Raw genomic sequence first — 19,244 nt, 5'->3', positions numbered from 1 at the left:
GGGTGGTGGGGTGTGTGCACAGGTGTAAGGGGGTGCTCAGCACCTCCACTATCAAAAGTCTTCTAGCGCCCCTCCTCCAGATGACATGTTAGAGCCTCAAAGCCCTTGCACAGCCCCAGCTAGGATCGCAGGCAGCGGGGCCGGCTACCTGCAACATAAGCAGCTGCTTCCTTGTACCCCCGATCCCAGGGGGTGGTATTTATTAGCAGGTATCATCTGTGGAAACTTCTCTGCACAACACCTTGACTCCAAACAAATCAAGTGTATTCTTGTTATAAGGGTTAGAATAGCACCTCCAGCGCCTATCTGCAATCAGGGCGTGTGCTGGGGGCTTCCCAGGCACAGAAAGAGACATTCCCTGGCCTAGAGCTTACAGGCTAGACACACAAAGGAAGGATTTCTATCCCCATTGTACAGACATGGAACTCAGGCACAGAGAGGCGACGTGACTCACCCATGGTCACCCGGGGAGTCTGGCAGAGCCCGAAACTGAACTTGGGTTCTCCTGAGTCCCGGGCCTTACAGCCCAGCCTCGGTGAGGGAGCCGATTTTGTACACGAGTTCTAGGCTTGGTCTGTTACTAAAAGCCAGATTCAATCATTTTTGTATTTGGCTTTTGAACTGTTCAAAGACAGCCCCACAAAACCTCAACCGGGATCAGGGGGAAAAGTGTCCAATACAGGCTTACCGATTCCAGAAGGAAAAATAAAACACAAGCAAGTGAAAACCAGGCTGAGGACATGGAACAATGGGAATGGTGGATAACAAAGAGAATTACAGTCATGCCCTCTCCATGTCTGATCGATTCATCGTCCGGCTTTAATAAACCGGACTGACCTGCTATTCTCAGGGGAAGTAAATTATCATTAGGGAGAGTTGCCTTCAGATTGTCTCCTCTTTGACCAGGCTGCCAGATCTGTGTATTTAAGTCCCAAGGGTTTTCTCTGCCTTCACTAGACTGTGTCTATCACACTTGGTATGAGGTCTGAGCAGCAAAAGGCCCTTCTCGAGCTCTTCAGAGGAGTGAGTGCTGCGGGACAGAGCTGTGACGTCAACAGTTAAAACCTACGAGGCTCAAAAAGGGGATTGGTAGGAAAAAATGGTTCCAATTGAAGCAAAATGGCTCTTTCCGGGCGTCCCGGATCACTGGTGTCACCAGCAATCCCTGGAGCTCTAGAGTCCACAGCTCTGCTGCTACTCTAGTGCTAGGGTTCTTTGGATCACACACCCAGAGACGCACCCTGCAGGAGCCAGGCCCTGCCCTGCAGAACAACAGACAAAAGCCAGGCAGGGACTTGCCCAAGGTCACCCAGCAGGTCAGTGGCAGAGCCAGGACTAGAAACCAGGGCTCCTGACTCCAGGCCACGGCCAGGTCCCCTGGGAAGCTTTCAATGACCCCAGCCCTGCATCAGCTCCCTGATGAAGGAGTTGCCAAGACTTTGAAGGAAAGAGCTCAAATTCAGAGGGATCATGGTAAATTGGAGGACTGGGCTCTAGACAACAAAATGAAACTCACCCAAGACAAAAGTGAGGTGCTACATTTAGAGAAGAAAAAGCAAATGCACAGAAACAGAATGGGGGATAACCGGTTGTACTGCTGAGAAGGATCTGGGAGCTGCGGTGGATCACAGCCTCAGCATGAGTCAGCAAAGCGATGCTGTTGCAAAAAAAAAAAACAAAAAAAAACAAGCAAATGCAATCTTAGGTTCCATTAACAGAGGTATAGCCTGCAAGTCATGGGAGGTGATAGTACCACTCTACTCAGTGCTGGTTAGGCCTCAGCTGGAGTACGGTGTCCACATTTGGTCACCAATGTCTACAAAAGATGTGGAGAAACTGTAATGGATCCAGGGGCGAGTGACAAAGATGATCAGAGGGATGGAACACAAGCCATACGAGCAAAGGTTGAAGGAACTGGCTATGTTTAGTTTGGAAAAGAGGAGATTAAGGGGGGACATGCTAATGGTCTTCAGATTCTTCGAAGGCTGCCAAAAAAAAGATGGCGAAAAGTTGTTCTCTCTTGCCACAGAGGGCAGGACAAGAGGGGATGGGTTCAAACGACAGCACTGCAGATTTAGATTAAATCTCAGGAAAACCTTCCTAACTGTAAGAAGAGTAGGACAATGGGACAGATGACTCGGGAGCTTGTGGAAGCCCCTTTGCTGGAGGTTTATAGAAGGAGGCTGGAGCCATCTATCTCGGCTGGGATAGACACAACAAATCCTGCATCTTGGCAGGGGGCTGGACAAGCTGACCTTGCGATCCCTTCTCACCCTGCGGTTCTATGAGAGCTGTCCCAGAGCACCAGGAGAGGGTTTTGGTGTGTTCTGCCTCGACTTTAGCGCTGGCTAGAGTCACGCTCTCTCTCTTCGGCCCAATGGCGATACCCAGTGGGAGACTGAGAGACACCCTCAGGCCGTGGAGGGGAAACACAGCGCTCCTTCCCTTGCTGCAGGGGCTGGAACTTACGGCCAAGGGGGCGACGCCAACCTCTTGCTGAGAGACATCGTGATGGTGGCGCAGCGGCCATTTCTGCAGCCTGTCGAGCAGCTCCCGTAGGACCTTTCCTGCGGTCTTGGGGTGGGATGTCAGCACCCTCCACATCTCCACAGCAACGCTGCAAAGGGAGAGAGCCGATTTCACCTGGCCAGAGCCCCGCCAGCCTCCTGCACCCACTGCCACCTTCACCCTGCTTGGTCTCTCGCCACCGGCCGGCCCTTTGTTGCCCTCCTGCTGCAGCAAGGGCCCCCACTGCCTGGGGCAGGCTGCATGGGGGCCGGGTCTGAGTGTCAGCCCCGGGGGAGGCCGAGGGCTGCCATCTGGGGTTTTGCAGTCTGGCCTGTCTCCACGGCATGTCAGCCTGCAAAACCCTCCAGAACAAGCAGCAGCTCTGCAGGGAGCAGGAGGTCTCTGGAAGGTTCTGCACGCCCCTGACCCTGGCAGCGGGACCAGTCCGGGGCAGCCGGAGCGCAAGCGGCAGCAGCCCCAGCCCCGTACCTGTCACATGACAGCGAGCAGCCCAGCAGGGTTGTGACCACCTCCTCGCTGTACTGGTGGCCCAGCACGACAAGGGCCTTGAGCAGCTGCTGCTGGGCCAGCGGCTCGCTGATGGAGTCCAGGTTGTGGTATATGCTCGTCACAGCCTCCGACACCTGGAAGAGAAATGGGGAGATGGGGGCTTTGGCTTCCTCGTGCTGCTATTGATCTGGGGTGCCAGGGAGCTGCCGTACCTGAGAGCCATCTGCCCTCCCACATCCTCTTCTCCAGCTCCAGGCCTAGAACACAGGGCCAATTCCCGGCCTATCGATTCATAGACTGCAAGACCACAAGCGGCCATGGAGATCACCTAGACTGACCCCCCGCATTGCACAGGACCTGCCCCCCAGTAATGCCGAGCGCCCAGAGACAGAGTCTCCCACGGATGGGCTCCCCCAGCAGGCTGTTCTCACTGCAACTCTTACCCTCTCCAAGCTTGGGCTGGGGACCCACAGGATCACATGCAGCATGTGCCTGGCCGCCACCGAGTCATGGACGCTGGTGTCTTTCATGCCCTCGATAGCCGTGAGGAGGAAGTCCATGCGCTCGGAGGGGTTGAAGTACTTCCCAAACATCTGAAAGAAACCTGCCAGTGAAACCCCTTTTGCTGCCCAGTGCGGTTCCAGTCGGACCGAGCAGCCAGGAGTGGCCCAGCCAGGAGTGCAGGCAAAGCCTGCTCTGCCGGGACAGGGCTGGGTTACTGCACCTGGGATGCACAGTACCCAGCCAGCAATCAGGAGCTGTCGTACATGGCAGAGGCCGGCGTGGCAGTGCACGGGGGCACAATACTGCACAGCACGGATACACTCTCTAGTGCTCAGCAGGGGCTGGCACTGGTGCGTGGACGCAATGATGCCTTGGAGAGCATTAATCTCTGGGGAAGCTCCCACCACACCTGACAAGGAGCTGGGATCAGGTTTGGATGAGACCCAGTGCATCTTGGGATGTGGCACAGAAGGAGGCATATTGGCCCTCCATAGTAGAAGCCTTGCCAGCAGATCGAGAGAAGTGATTATTCCCCTCTATTCGGCACTGGTGAGGTCACATCTGGCCCCCCAAGGATGTGGAGAAATCGGAGAGAGTCCAGCAGAGGGTAACGAAAATGATTAGGGGGCTGAAGCACATGAATTATGTGGAGAGACTGAAGGAAGTGGGCTTATTTAGTCTGCAGAAGAGAAGAGTGAGGGGGGATTTGATAGCAGCCTTCAACTACCTGCTGGGGTCGGGGGGCAGGGGGGCGTGTTCCAAAGAGGCTGGAGCTTGGCTGTTCTCAGTGGTGGCAGGTGACAGAACAAGCATCAATGGTCTCAAGTTGCAGTGGGGGAGGTCCAGGTTGGATATGAGGAAACACTATTTCACTAGGAGGGTGGTGAAGCACTGGAAAGGGTTATCTAAGGAGGTGGGGAATCTCCATCCTTCGAGATTTTTAAGGTCAGGCTTGACAAAGCCCTGGCTGGGATGATTTAGTTGGGGTTGGTCCTGCTATGAGAAGGGGATTGGATTATATACCTCCTGAGGTCTATGATTCTATGAGGTGGAGTGGGCCATAGGCAGGGCTCCGGCCCAGCTGGATGGGGTCAGTCACACGCCTGGGTCTGTCCCTTCCCCCTGACTCCTAGGGTGTTAATTTCTCTCTCCTGAGGACTCTGGGCACAACAATCCCAGGAAGCATTGAAAGTAGTTACCATGGCGATATTGCTGGTGTTGGTGAACCAGGTGACCCAGAAGGTGTTCTCCGCTCGCCACTCCCTGAAGACCTGCAGATACTCTGCACTCTGCTTTGCCAGCGTGGTGCCTGAACCAGGGAGGGGAAACAGACAGCAGGCAATAGAAATCAGAGGTTAGCTTTGGAAACGGGAGTTTTGCAAGGAAGTTTACAGACAAGTACATCTAAGAAACATACTGTAAATTCAGGCCAATAAACTCCCCCCACCCCCGGAACAAAACTAAACAAACTAACCCCCCTGGAAGAGTGAAAATAAACCAGGCAGAAGTGCAGCAGCAGTGTGAGGCTCTCCAGTGGATTGCACTGAATGCAGCATGTAGGATTACCAGCCCTGTGGGCAGGTAGCACATCTGGGCATTTGGCCCAAGGAGCTACTGCCCTCGGAGACCAGGAGGCCAGAGGATCTGAACTGGTGGAGCCAAGGGAGACAGCGAGGTACATAGAGGAGACTTTTAGGGATGCAGTAGAGTGGTCCCACCCCCAGTCTGACAGCCTCTGTGCTGCTGAGGAGGGTGAAAGTTTCTGGGAAGGAGAACATCGAGCTGGAGCAGAGGGAGACGATCCCATAGTTGGGACCCACCTGCCAGATGAAGTCAGGATATCCTCTCACACTGAGGCTGCCCCTCCTGAGGCGGGAAGCCCAGTTACAAAGAAAAGCCAGGTAATAATAATGGGGGATTCAATCAATAAACATATAAGCAGTTGGGTTTGTGATGAGTGGGAGAACCGCATGGTAAATTGCCTGCCTGGTGCAAAGGTTGCAGCTCTCACGAGACATCCAAACAAACTTCTGTGCAGTGCTGTGGTATGTAAGCTAATGTTTAAATCGGCCTCTGTACGAGATAGCGAACGTGACAGTGAAGTTTATAAAAGTCTCCAGATGTGATCCCTGGCAAGCCTGACTTCAGCACCAGGCAACTTGTTGAAATGATAGGAAAGAACAGAATTATCAGACACATAGGTGAACACAATTTGTTGGGGCAGAGTCAACATGGCTTTTGTAAAGGGAAGTCATGCCTCACCAATCCAACCAAAGTAAGCTGTCATGGGATAAGAGGGAAGGTTCTCTCATGGGTCAGTGGTTAAAAGATAGGAAGCAAACAAGAGGGATAAATGGTCAGTTTTCACAGTGGAGAGAGGTAAAGAGCGGGGCACCCCAAGGATCTGTGTTGACACCAGTGTAGTTCAACATAGTCATCAATGATCCAGAAAAAGGGGTAACCAGTGAGGTAGCAAAATTAGCAGATGATACAAAATGACTCAAGATAGTTAAATCCAAAGCAGACTGCGAAGAGCTACAAAGGGATCTCACAAAACTGGGGGACTGGGCAACAAAATGGCAGATGACATTCAATATTGATAAATGCAAACTGGACACCACAATCCCAACTATACATACACAATTATGGGGTTTAAATTACCACTCAAGAAAGAGATTTTGGAGTCATCGTAAAGAGTTCTCCGAAAACATCCGCTCACCGTGCAGTGGCAGTTAAAAAAGCCAGCAGAATGTTGGGAACCATTAGGAAAGGGATAGATAATAAACCAGAAAAATGTCATAATGCCTCGATACAAATCCAATGTGCGCGCCCACACCTTGAATACCGCGTGTAGTTCTGGTCGCCCCACCTCAAAACAGATATACCAGACTTGTAAAAGGTGCAGAGAAGGGCGACAAAAATGATTAGGGGTATGGAAGAGCTTCCATATGAGGAAAGATTAAAAAGACTGGGGGCAAGTCTACACTTAAACCACTCTATCGCCATAGCTGCACCGGCGCTGTAGTGTTGAAGAGAAGATGGTCCTCTGCCAACAAGCTCTTAATCCACCTCCCGGAGAGGCGCTAGCTATGTCAGTGGGAGGGGTGCTTCTGCCAACAGGGGTGTGGATTTTTCACAGCCCTGAGCAATGGAGTGATAACAATATAGGTCTGCAGTGTAGACCTGGGACCATTTAGTTTAGAAAAGAGCTGACTAAGGGGGGAGATGACAGAGGTCTATAAAATCATGACTGGTGTGGAGAAAGTGAATAGGGAAGTGTGATTTACCCCTGCACATAACACGGGAACTAGGGGTCACTTTCTGAAATTAATAGGCAGCAAGTTAAAAGCAAAGAAAAGAAGGTATCTCTGCACACAATGCACAGGCAACCTGTGGAAATTGTTGCCGTGGGATGTTGTGAAGCCTAAAAGGATAATTGGGTTCAAGATAATTAGGCCATGCAACCCCAGACTCTGCATGTCCCTAAACCTCTGACTACCAGAAGCTGGGACTGGATGAGAGGGGATGGATCACTCCAAATTTCCCTTTTCAGTTCATTCTCTCTGAAGCATGAGGCACTGGCCGTTATCAGAAGACCCAATACTGGGCTAGATGAACTGATCTGAGTCAGTATGTCCATTCTTATGTGAGTTATGAAGAGTAGAATATGGACAGGGGAAGCTAAAGACATCAGGGGAAACTCCATGGCTTGAAGGACTATGGATACTAAGGAGGTTTTTTCAAAAAGTGTATTAGGAACAAAAGAAATCCTAGCAATGGTGTAGACTCATTACTAGATGGAGACTGTTTAAAAGGATGCAGAAAAGGCAGAAGTGTTCAATAAATATGTTTCCCATGTTTGGAAACCCCATGTCAATGTATTTAGGAAGGACAAGGGTCTCCAGTGCTCTTACGTTTTTGCCACAGCAGGAAGGCGTAGAGGTGGTGAAGTCCCTCCATAGCCGATCGGCAGATCTCCTGCTCCTGCTCAGCACAGAGCAGAGTGAGACAGCCCACCAGCTGGCCCAGGACTCTGAACTCCTCCAGTCCCTGACGGAGAGAGGGAGCAAGGGGAGTCACTCGCCCCTGCAGGCCCAGCGCAGCATGTCCCCCTGGCATTGCACTAGCAAGGGGCTAGAACCGGGCGAGGCAGAGCCCAGCGCAGAGAGACTGGGGACAATGAGAGCAGGAGGAGCCATGGGGCCCATCACCAGGGACTGAGGGAAGCTAAGCAGGGATGGGAAGTCTGGGTAGCAAAGTCAGCAAACGTTGCCCGCAGGTGGGGACCTGGGTAAGGAATGAACTAACGTCCAGTCTCCATCTCAAGGGCAAGCTCCTAATCCCAGCCCCTTCTCCCATCCCCCTCCCTCCACTGACCTCAGGTCCAGGAGCGTGAGGTCACCTTGGACTCCTCTTCTCTGCATTCCGCCTCTCTCACTCCATCCTGGAGCTCCCCACAGCCCCCACTTTCTGCGCCGCACCCAGCCTGCCGGCTCTCTCCTACCAGTTCTCTCCTGCAGCCTCCCCCTCTAGCCTCCCCCTCCTGCCAGACCTTCCCTTGCCCCTCCTGCAGCCCCTGCGCTCGCTCCCTGCTCTTCCCCACGTCGCACCAAGCCCCTTGCCCTCCTCTCCTGGGGTCTGCACGGCCTCCCCTGACCCACTCCCCATTGCTCTGGCTCCTTTGGCCCCTCCCATCCCTTTCACTGTGTCCCCTTCCACTTCCCTCCTTCTCTTCTGCTGCCCCAGCCTCTGGGGGCATATCATCCAAGCGCCCCCCTCCAGCTGCTGGAGGGGAGGCCCTGCCACAGGGGGGATGGAGCAGCTGGAGCAGCTCAATGGCCCTGAGCACCCAGAGCAGGGGGTGTTCATCTGGCAGCCTGGCAGGAGCTGATGCCAAAGCATCCCGGGGGCAACTGACAAAGGGGCTGAACAGACACCTGGGTTCAGAGGGTGCTCTCAGGGCCATCCTGTGTAAATCCGCTGACCCTGCGGAGCAGACTTTGGTCCTAGGGGAACAGCGGGGAGAGTCCTTGGAGATAGAATTATGGGGCTCCACCCAAGGCCCACTGGAGTCAGAGGACAGACCCGTCCACATCAGGGCTCATTAGATTGGACTCCTACTGAGGATCTCCCCACGGAGTGTGGGGGAGTCCAGGCCCTGCACCCCTCTTCCTGGGATTCACTGAGACTCTCAGCCAGCCAGTAAAACAGAAGGTTTATTGGACAACAGGAACACAGTCCAAAACAGAGCTTGTGGGTACACCCAGGACCCCTCAGTGAAGTCCTTCTGGGGGAGCAGGGAGCTTAGACCCCAGCCCTGGGGTTCCCTGTGTTCCTCCACCCAGCCCCAAACTGAAACTAAAACCACCGAGCAGGTTCCCTGCTGCAGCCTCCATCCACATTCCTGGGCAGAGGTGTCACCTCCCCCTCCCCCTCCTGGCTCAGGTGACAGGCTCTCAGGTCTCCCGTCCCCAGGGCACATTCCCAGGTCAACACTCCCCCCTCCCTGCTGCGTCACATCATCACAGTCACTATTCCAGGCCCGGGTTTTCCCTGCCAGGGAGCGCTGCACCGCGAGGCTGCTCAGTGCACTTAGGAGACGGCCAGAGTCACAGGCTGCTCACCTTGAATTGGTGTTGACCAGAGATGAATTTGGTCAGCCAGGTGATTCTTCCCACTGCCCTCAGCCGCACATGCACCTCCTTGGATGCGGTCCAGGGGAGCAGGACCTGAGAGAAACAGATTGGGACAAATTGCGAAGGAGAAGTACCAACAAATAGCACAAGCACATAGAGTGAAAATCAGAAAGGCTAAGGCAAAAATGAGTTCTAACTGGCAAGGGACATCTGAGTATCTGAATATCTGAATATACTGATACTGAGTATCTGAATATACTGAATATTCAGAATATTCAGTATCTGAATATTCAGTAGACTGAATATCTGCCGAGGACATTTCCCTCTTTTTGGAGCACAAAACCACCCACAGAATCGACTTCCTGTGGCCCCAGAACTAGAACATTGGGGGAATCTAGCTCTGGGCTGTGGCCAGTATTGGTGGGGCCCATGGTGAACACAAATGAATCCCGGGCTCAGATGAGGCTCAGTGGAGAACACGGCAGATCCCGCACTCCTCCACTTCCGCCCCATGCAGACGTTTTTCAGATATAGCGGGGGCACTTGGTCCTCCAGCCCAAGAACCTTTTTATAGAACATACTCTGAGGAGCAGAAGTCCCATGCTTGGGATTAAATGGAGCCTTGGTCCCAGAGCCCCACCCCAGCTACAGGACTCGTCCCCTTCCTGCCCCCATGCCTCCACACCTCCACGATATTTTGCAGCACCACAAGGTTGGGCTTCTCATCCTCACACACCAAGGCCTTCAGCAGCTCATCCATGGTGTTCAGAGTCTGTGTGCAGAGCAGAGGAGAAACCACAGCAAGTGGCGTTACCCAGCCAGGCCACGAACCAATGCCCTGGCGTGTGACACGCCCCAGGCCATGGCAGCCCCTGCAATTCCAGCTCACCCACTCACTTGTACCTGCAGGGGACCTACTGCAAACTCCTCCTGGCAACAGGACCCCACCCGCTTTTGCTGTCCCCAGGGAGGACACTACACACAGTCTAACGCATTAGAAGAGTCAGGAAGGACTCCGCATTTGAGGGGGAGGGGAGATTTCCAGCCAAGCTTCACTTCCCCTGGCCTGTGTGCATCTCAAGCAGCCGATCTCAGGCCTGTGCCCCCAGCCATGCACTGGGGATGAATGTGCTTGGGAAGGGAGTGTCTGTTCCCCACTAATTGCCGGTGCCTGTGAAGGATAAATGCCTACTACTGCTACCCTATGAGGGAGTTACTCCTTTATCTGCGGCGGTGGGGCTTGTGCTTTGGTACTGCAGGTCCTGAGCTGAAGCGCTGCCAAGGAGCTGTGATCATTACACTCTTATGCCAGCGCCAGGTAACCCAGGGGGCAGGGACACAAGTGACTTGCAGGATTCCCCCTCGGTTTGGGGCAGCTCCTCATGGCTAGTTTGGGGCTTACGTTGTTGTATAGAGCAGCCTCCACGCCCTGGTTGGTCTCTGCTGGAGGCAGGGAGAAGGTGCTGGAGAAGCAGAGGTTGAGCAGGCTGGATAGCTCCATTCCCCGCAGCAGTGGCTTCACTTTGCTAAGAGAAGAGACACGCGCGGATTGGAGGGCTGAGGCGAGACTGATGCACTGATGTTGGCCTCAGGCTCCCAGGACATGACGGGCAGGCTTCTGGGAAGCTGAGAGCAGGGTGCCAGCGGCACTGAGAGAGAGCCCTCCATGGCGCAGGCTGTGCCACGTGCCAGGGCTCAGCCTGCCCAGCCTCTGAGCCACAGGGAGTTGCTGAGCTGCCGGTGTGATGCAGCTGGCACAGCTGGCGGCGACTCCGGTGGCGCCGCTCCAGCAGTGCCCAACTGCCCCTCTCCCCCCGGAGCCATCGCCTGCGGGTCCCAGAGGGGACCGGTCCAACCCCCTCGCTCCCTCCCCCACATCTTCACACGGCCACTTGGAGAGGTCGCCAGGCACCGAAGGATCCTCCACCACCAACCCACGGGTGCCAGCGCACATGCACCAGCACCATGGCCTGGTGCCACGTGCCCGGGGGAATCAGAAGACGGGGAGGAGCAGAGGGGGGAATGCCCTGGAGAACTGGCCATGCCAAGAGGCTGGCGTGTCTGGCTGCACACAGCACTAGCTGGGGCTGCGCGGGCAGGCCGGGTACCTCAGCTCCATGATGGCGAGCATCGCTTGCTGACGCACCCCGCTGGTCAGGGAGTCGACGGACTCAAGATCAATCAGCTCCTGGGGAGACAATGTGGGGAAGTGCCAGCCGGGCTCCGAGCTCACATAAGGCTCCGACTGGGGAGCAAAGCGTAGGGCCTGCAACACGTGGCCTCGGCAGACAGGTCGTCCTACTGTGGGCTTGATGGTGTCCAGGGCTCCAGCTGGGGAGCGCAGTGCAGGGCCTGTGGTCAGTGCCCCAGCGTCACGCGCCAGTGCACTGCAAAGGCTCCATCAGCATTAGCACGCAGGGACTCCACCTGAGACCAGGCTCCTTGTGCCAGGTGCTGCACACACACAGTGAGAGCCAGTCCCTGCCCCAGAGAACTCACGAGCGAACTGGATGAGACAAGGCATGGGAGGGAAACTGAGGCACAGAGGGGGAAGTGATTTGCCCAAAGGTCTCACTGAGGAACTGGGCCCCAGCCCACTGGACCACCCACCAGCACACGCTGTCCCACGTTCAGGGAAGGGAGGTAAGCTCCGGAAAGCTTTCTGCAGCGCCGCAGAGCAAAGACTTTCCAAATCTACGGAGCAGATTTGTTGCTAGTTCCCTAGTGGGCACTGACTGCGCAGTGCTGGGGCTCTGTGCAGGGAGACTGGTGTATACAGAGCGACCCGGTGACTTGGGAAGCTGGGTGCAAGGGAACAATCTACGTTTCAATACAGTGACATGTTCAGGACCAAAGAACGCAGGCCGCACTCACAGCATGGGGGGCTCTAACCTGGGAAGCGGTGACTCTGGAAAAGACTTGGCAGTCATGGTAATCAGCTGCACAGGAGCACCCAGTGCGAGGCTGGGGCCAAAAAGGATTATGCCATCCTGGGCTGTACAAACAGGGCAATCTCCAGTTGTTAGAGAGGTTATTTTCCCTCGGTATTTGGCACTGGTGCGACCTCTGCTGGGATCCTCTGTCCAGGTCTGGTGCCCACAATTCAAGGAGAATGTTGATAAATTGGAGAGGGGTCAGAGAAGAGCCACAAGAGTGACTGAAGGACTGGGAAACATGCCTTATAGTGAGAGACTCCAGAAATCAATCAGTTCAGCTTCACAAAGAGAAGGTTACAGGGTGCCTTGATGACAGTCTGTAAGTACCTACACAGGGAGCAAATGCTTGAAAATGGGCTCTTCAGTCTAACGGACAAACGTCCAACACGATCCAGCGATTGGCAGTTGAAGGTAGACAAATCTGCAGAGCTCTCCAGGCCAATCACTAAAGCCCCCAAGTAACATAGCCCGAGTGTGTGTTTTACTCACCTTTATCTTCTCCACAAGGAGGGCTTTGCCGAGAAAAGCTGCCAGGTTTCTCTCTGGGTGCCGCGTGAGGGCGGCCCTGCTGATGGTGATGACACGATCCAAGCGTGGAAAGGAGCTGCCAGTGGGAGAGATGTCAGAAAGCTTCCCCCTAGCGCTGCTCAGGCTTTGATATGCCAAAGGCCAGAAGGCCATTCATCTCCCAACAGGAGTGACTATGTGGGTTGGGCAGGGCAGCTCTGTGTGAAACCAGAAAACCCCCCAAGTAACATAGCCCGAGTGTGTGTTTTACTCACCTTTATCTTCTCCACAAGGAGGGCTTTGATATGCCGAAGGCTTTGATATGCCGAAGGCCAGAAGGCCATTCATCTCCCAACAGGAGTGACTATGTGGGTTGGGCAGGGCAGCTCTGTGTGAAACCACTAAACCCCCCAAGTAACATAGCCCGAGTGTGTGTTTTACTCACCTTTATCTTCTCCACAAGGAGGGCTTTGCCGAGAAAAGCTGCCAGGTTTCTCTCTGGGTGCCGCGTGAGGGCGGCCCTGCTGATGGTGATGACACGATCCAAGCGTGGAAAGGAGCTGCCAGTGGGAGAGATGTCAGAAAGCTTCCCCCTAGCGCTGCTCAGGCTTTGATATGCCGAAGGCCAGAAGGCCATTCATCTCCCAACAGGAGTGACTATGTGGGTTGGGCAGGGCAGCTCTGTGTGAAACCAGAGCAGAGAGGGAGCAGATCTCATGGGGTAGGTGTCCAAAGAGGAACTGCAAGGTGGGGGCTAAGCAGCCAGACAGTCTTACTGGGGGGCTTGATAGAGTGGGAGGAACATCTGGGTGTGACACCCTGACACCCCAATATTTGCCACTGTCATCTAATTAGGATATGTTTGGTACCAAGTATGTCTTGTAAGGTATCATTCTAAAAGTCTTTCTCTGCTAGACATTAATGTCTCATTGGATTGCATGTGCTATCGTTGGATGTGACGTTCTGAAGTTCAGCTGTGTATGTGTTCCTGAAAAACACTGTGAGCTTCAAAACAGCCTTTCAGGTAGAACAGCAAAAAAGCCAAACACTGGCTCCTGGAGGAAATGTACAAGCATTAGGGCTACCCCAGGAACTGCGTGCAATAGAAACCTCCCCGAGATAACGCGGACACAACGGGACCTGTTGGACCCAGGTCACAGCAAAAGAGTTTTCCAGCAGGTGGGAAGAGAAGATAAAAGGGGAACAATGACATCGCAGGGGGGACGGGATGGGACCTCAGATTCCCTGCAATAAGATACCTGGAAACACCTGAGAGACAAAGATTGAACCATGAGAAGTGATGGTCCCAGGCTAGAGAAAGAGATTCCTAGCCTGTGCAAGAAAACCTGGGAAATCCAAGCTGCAAAACCAAGGCAGCTTCTGCCTTAGGAATCTGCCAACCTGTTTATCACTCAGGGAGAATTTGCTAATGTCTATCCTATCTATCTGGTGTGTAAAGCTTCGTTTGTGTGTTTTCTTTATTTACAATGGTAATCTGCTTTGTTCTGTTTGATATCTCTTATAACCGCTTAAAATCTACCTCTTGTAGTTAATTATCTTGTTTCTTGTTTACACCACAACCCAGTTTGTAGTATAAATTAGTAAGTGGGAGGAGGGGCAAAGAGTTGTTCATACCTCTCTCCACGTCGAGGGAGGGGGTGAATGTTATAAAACCTTTGGGTCTGTACTCCAAAGGAGGTGGGCACCAGAGAACTGGGACAAAGCCCTTCAGCTGAGTCTTCCCAGAGCTGATCTCAGTGTCTGTGTCTTTCTGCAGCTGGGTGTGGCCCTGCCTGTGTGTATGGCTGGAAGAGGCTTGTGAGCCGAGCCCAACAAGACAAGGTAACGGGGGCCCAGGCTGGCAGAAGAGGCGGGCTCAGTGATAAGCCAGTAAATCAGGTGGCACCTCAAAGGGGGGCAACCCATCACGCTGGGGACTGGCCAAATCCAGTGGGCACAAGTGGGCAAGGGGCATGGTGGGTGCCTTTTGTAACTCCAGACAGGATGTTTTTAAGATGCTGTAGTTTAAACAGGAATTATTTGGGGGCAGGTCTCTGGCCTGTGTTATACAGGAGGTCACAGTGGTCCCATCTGGCCTTAGAATCTATGCCTCATCCGGAGAAGGACGGATGGTGCATGTGGACAGGGCAGTAGCTGAGAGATCAGAGGAGGGCTCTTGGTACCTGTTCATTGCCCTTGAGAAAGGCGTTGATGTACTCTAGGGTCTCTTTCTCCTGCGAGTCTGGCCCCATAAAGCAGGAGGCATTCCCCCGTGATGGTGAATCTGATCAAAGACAGAGCAGTGGTAATACCTGAGGCTGCCAAGCTGCAGGCTGGGTGAGAGAGATCTTAGCAGAAACCCTTGCCCCCCGCTCCCACCCCAGCAGGGTAGCAGCCCCGATGCACAACAGGGTCTGGCACAGCCATCCCTGGTTTCCCCAACTCTTTACTGCTCAGCCCAGCAAAGATCCAGTCAGAGCCCTGGTTCCCAGCTGCTACCCCACTTCCCCGCCGCACCCAGCATGCAGGCTGAGCCTGGGGATCTGGGGAGCGCCACACCTGGAAGGAGGCATGATGTCAGGCTATGAGTGGTGTCCCCACTCTCCGGGCCATTGCTGAAGGGGGAGAGGGACTGGCAGTGAATCGGTCTGCTCCCAGCTGCGGGAGAGGGAGGAGCTACCCAGTCTGCACAGGATACGGGGATCCAGGGCCTCCCCGTTCTGCGTCCTCTGACTGCCTCTCCTGCCATCGACAGCCACGGGGTGTAACCTGGGCAAGCCCTGGGCGCCCATCAACAACCCCACCACCCAAATGCCCTGTGCTGTGCCATGCGTCACCCCCCTGCAAAGGAGCCAGCAGATGGGGCTGCAACATCAGGGGGCATCTCATGCTTTGGCCGGCGCCCTGCAATCCTAGGCTTAACAACCCACCGTGCACAGAGCATCCCCTTCGACTGGTGGAAAACATCTTCCGACCCTGCAGTGTGATGGATGGGGGTGAGCAATTCAGTCAGTCTCCACCTGATGCTTCTGCTGCCGCCCCTAATGCCCCGATCAGATGTAGGGGCTGCAGCTGCTGCCAGCAGGAGGGGCCATTCCCCCCTGCCTGGGTTTTCCTGTCTCTCCATCTTATGGCAGTCCAGAGTTGTACAAAGGTGATGGAGTCTTCTCCCGCCACTGACACCCTGGTCTTGCAACCCCAACCGCAATGCAGGGCCAAGTCCCACCGCAATGCAGGGCCATGGCCTCTGCCATTTTTGCAGCCCCCTCCGCCCACCCAGGAGGCACCCACTCACCAGCATGGAAGGGCTGAGGCACACACAGCTCCTGCTGCTGCTGTGGGCTCTTCCGCGGACTCTTCCTTCGAGGAGGTCTCGTCTCCTCCCAGGCAAGGATAGGCTTCAAGGGGACCTTGCGGACTTCCTCAGCCATCCTGCAAGAAGCCAGGACAAGGCATTGCTTGTGAGGGGTGAGAGGCGACTGCCCCGTTCAGCATCAGGGCCAGTCCACGTATTGCCGTTCCACCAGAGCCTACAGCTGCCAGCTGAGATCAGGGCCCTGTTGCCCCAGGTGCTGCAGACAATCCCTGGGCCGTAGGGCTCAGACTCTAACTAGCCAAGGCAGCCAGCAGGGAAACAAGCCAGTGGATGGCCTCAAAGTCACCCAGGCAGTCAGCAGTACAGGCAGGATTAGAACCCAGGTCTCCCGACTCCCAGGCCCATCCCGCAGGACAAACAGCCTCCCCCGGCTCAATCCCGCCTCTCCTTCTGCTGGTTCACAAACTGCCCAGCAGACAGGCTGCATCCAACCACTCAGGATTCTTCCTGCCCAGGGAAATTACCCTGATCCCTTCCCCCAGGAATCTTGGGGCCTTGGCAGGTCCCAGGTGGGGGAGGCAAGCGGGGTCGGGGAGCGGGGGCGGGCTGGTGAGCAGCAGGAGTTGCTCTGACACCACCGTGAAGGGGAAGGAGCAGAAGGCGGGAGAGCGGCAGGCAGGCAGGCTGTGCCGGGGCAGACCTTTGTGGCGATTTCGCAACTCCTCTCTCCAAGGCCTGTGTGGCAGCTGCTGCTGCAGAGAATCCCAGGCCTGATTCCCCCCACGCTGGGTCTCCTGAATGGTCCCTGCCCTGGGGGGCTCCATTCCTCACCCAGTGTCTCCTGCTGACTCCCCAGCAGCTGCACGGCAGGTGTCCTAAGGCACCTCTAGTCCTCTCCAGAGCTCAGGGGGACTGTCCTGGGATCGGACTGTCCTGGTGAATGGAACAATGGCTCCGGGCAGCCGGAGAATGCCTGTTCCCCCGGCAACCTCAGTGCCATTCCCTCTGGAAGTGATGGTGTCAGCAAAGGTGCTGGAGGTGGTCAGGCCTCATGGTTGGAGCTGGACTCAGGAGGCCAGGGTGTGGGTGGAGCGAGGCTCGACTGGTGCGACCCCTTCTGTTGAGCCGCCCCAGACTCCCTCCTGTGCGCATGCCGCTGCCCACTTCCTCACTGGCACCAGGCGAGACGGCCGGCACCTGGGCACTTGGCAGACGTGCGCCGCCCAGCCAGGAGCTCGGGGAAGGCTCGGTGTGGTTGGCGATGCAATGGAAAAGCAGAGGTGGGCACTAGAAGATTCTCCTACCTGGAGTCAGGAGTGGGCAGAAGCCTGCGTGTAAATGGGCCACCCACTTTCTGCTGCCGGTGCCGGAGCTGGAACTGCTGGCTCAGCGTTCCCCAGCGGCACGTGCCAGCTCTCGCTCTGCCAGAGCCAAGCCTGGCAGTGAGGGGATGAGGCTGTGCCAGCCAGCAGGGGCGTGTCACAATGGGCAGGCGAGTCACAGGCCAGCCACTGTGTGACTCCCCAGCCATGGGATGCCCCAGCCCAGACTTGCTCTGGCCTCGCCAAGGCTTTAGAGCCTGTCCTTCCCCACCGGGGTCATGGCAGGGACCTTCCGTTCCCCACAGTCACAGACGTGAGGCCGGAAGGGACCGCTGGGCTCCTCTAGTCCCAGCTCCTGCAGACCCCAGGCCAGAGCTCCTCCCTGCGTCCATGCTATTGGATCCAGGGGGTCTCTGGATCCCCGAGTGGGAGAATCAGTTCCATGCCGGTTCCTCCTTCTCGTGACAGTGCAGAAAGGGATTCATGAACTCTCCCCACCCCCAGCTCCCAGCACACACGGGAGGCTCTTTCCACTTTCCCAAGCTGCCGGGTGCTTTGGCCATGGGGTGTAAAATGGTCCCATCTCTGCTTCCTCTCCCACCACTGCAATGACGCAGAAGCTGCTTTAATAGCAGCCCCCCGCCCCCCCCCCCCAACTGAGTCTCAGATCTTGCTAATGCTCAGTGCCATGACAGCCCCAGGAGATGATTGCTGTGGTGTGTGAGGAAGTGGGACTGTTCTTAATGTTTCCTCTGAATAGTGTGGGGGTGCCTCAGTTTCCCCTAGGCAGTTCTTAAGTCTCTAGGTGGTGGGGTAAGGGTGTATGATCATTGCAGAGCCCTAGAGGGCAGGTATGTGCAGGGGTCTGGACACAGAGAATGGCCGACACCCTGTTTCCTGGGTGCTGATGGCCTGGCCCTTCCCCCCTGCAAGGTGAGAGCTAAAAGGGCTGGAGAACAAAGGAATCAGGTGACCTCCTGGCCCAGGAAAGGGACAAAGCCCAGAGGAGGAGGGGCTGGAGAGAGTTTCAGTTGAGGCTGGCTGGGGACATGGAGTGAAGTACAGACGTGGTTCTCTGGCTCACTACATCCCAAAATGGACTCAGCTGAGGGGTCCTGTTCTCTGCACCTACATGCTCTGTGTTAGACCATGTTCCTGTCATCTAATAAACCTTCTGTTTTACTGGCTGGCTGAGAGTCACGTCTGACTGCGGAGTTGGGGTGCAGGACTTTCTGGCTTCCCCAGGAGCCTGCCTGGGCGGACTCGCTGTGGGAAGCTCACGGAGGGGCAGAGGATGCTGAATGCTCCGAGGTCAGACCCAGGAAGGTGGAAGCTGTGTGAGCTGTTTGCCCTGCAGACAGGCTGCTCACAGAAAGGAGACTTCCCCAGAGTCCTGACTGACTTCGTAGGGAGCAGTTCCAGAGCATTGCCCGGTGACTCCGTGACACGGGGGTCTCGGCCCAGGGGGAGGCAGTGACTCCTAGAAGCAGGGAGAGCAGCAGCACCGTAGATCAGGGAGGTCTGGCAATGCCAGTGGCTGCCTGGGGTCTGGCACCCCAGGCACTCAGAGCGGATTGTCAAAGGCCAAACCCCTCTCACCACCAGCTCTGTAGCTCCCCCTTGCTTTCGGTCTGTCTTAGGCACCATCCTGGCCCGCATCCCCCTGGCATCCGAGCACTACCCAACCTCAATAGCATTTATTCTAACTGCCCCCTGCAGGGCAGGGTCTGGCAGCTACCCCCACTGTTCAGACAGGGAACTACAGCACAGAGGGAAGAAGGGACTTGCTCGAAGACAAACAGAGCATCTGTGGCAGAGCTGGGAAATGAACATGGGTCTCCTGGGTTCCAGGATGGCACCTTCTCTTCCAACCTCCTGCCCCCTTCGTCCCTGGTTCAGTGGGAGCTGTGGGAGCTCTCTGGGGCACAGGAGCTGGCTGGTGCCCAGATGGAGCTACGTTGCCTATTGCACAGATCTCGCTCTTCCCGAACATTGAAGATGCTGC

Source organism: Natator depressus, chromosome 23, assembly GCF_965152275.1.
Source record: "Natator depressus isolate rNatDep1 chromosome 23, rNatDep2.hap1, whole genome shotgun sequence".
Taxonomy (NCBI): Eukaryota; Metazoa; Chordata; order Testudines; family Cheloniidae; genus Natator; species Natator depressus.
The sequence above is the reverse complement of the archived record's forward strand: the minus strand, read 5'-3'. Positions refer to the sequence as shown.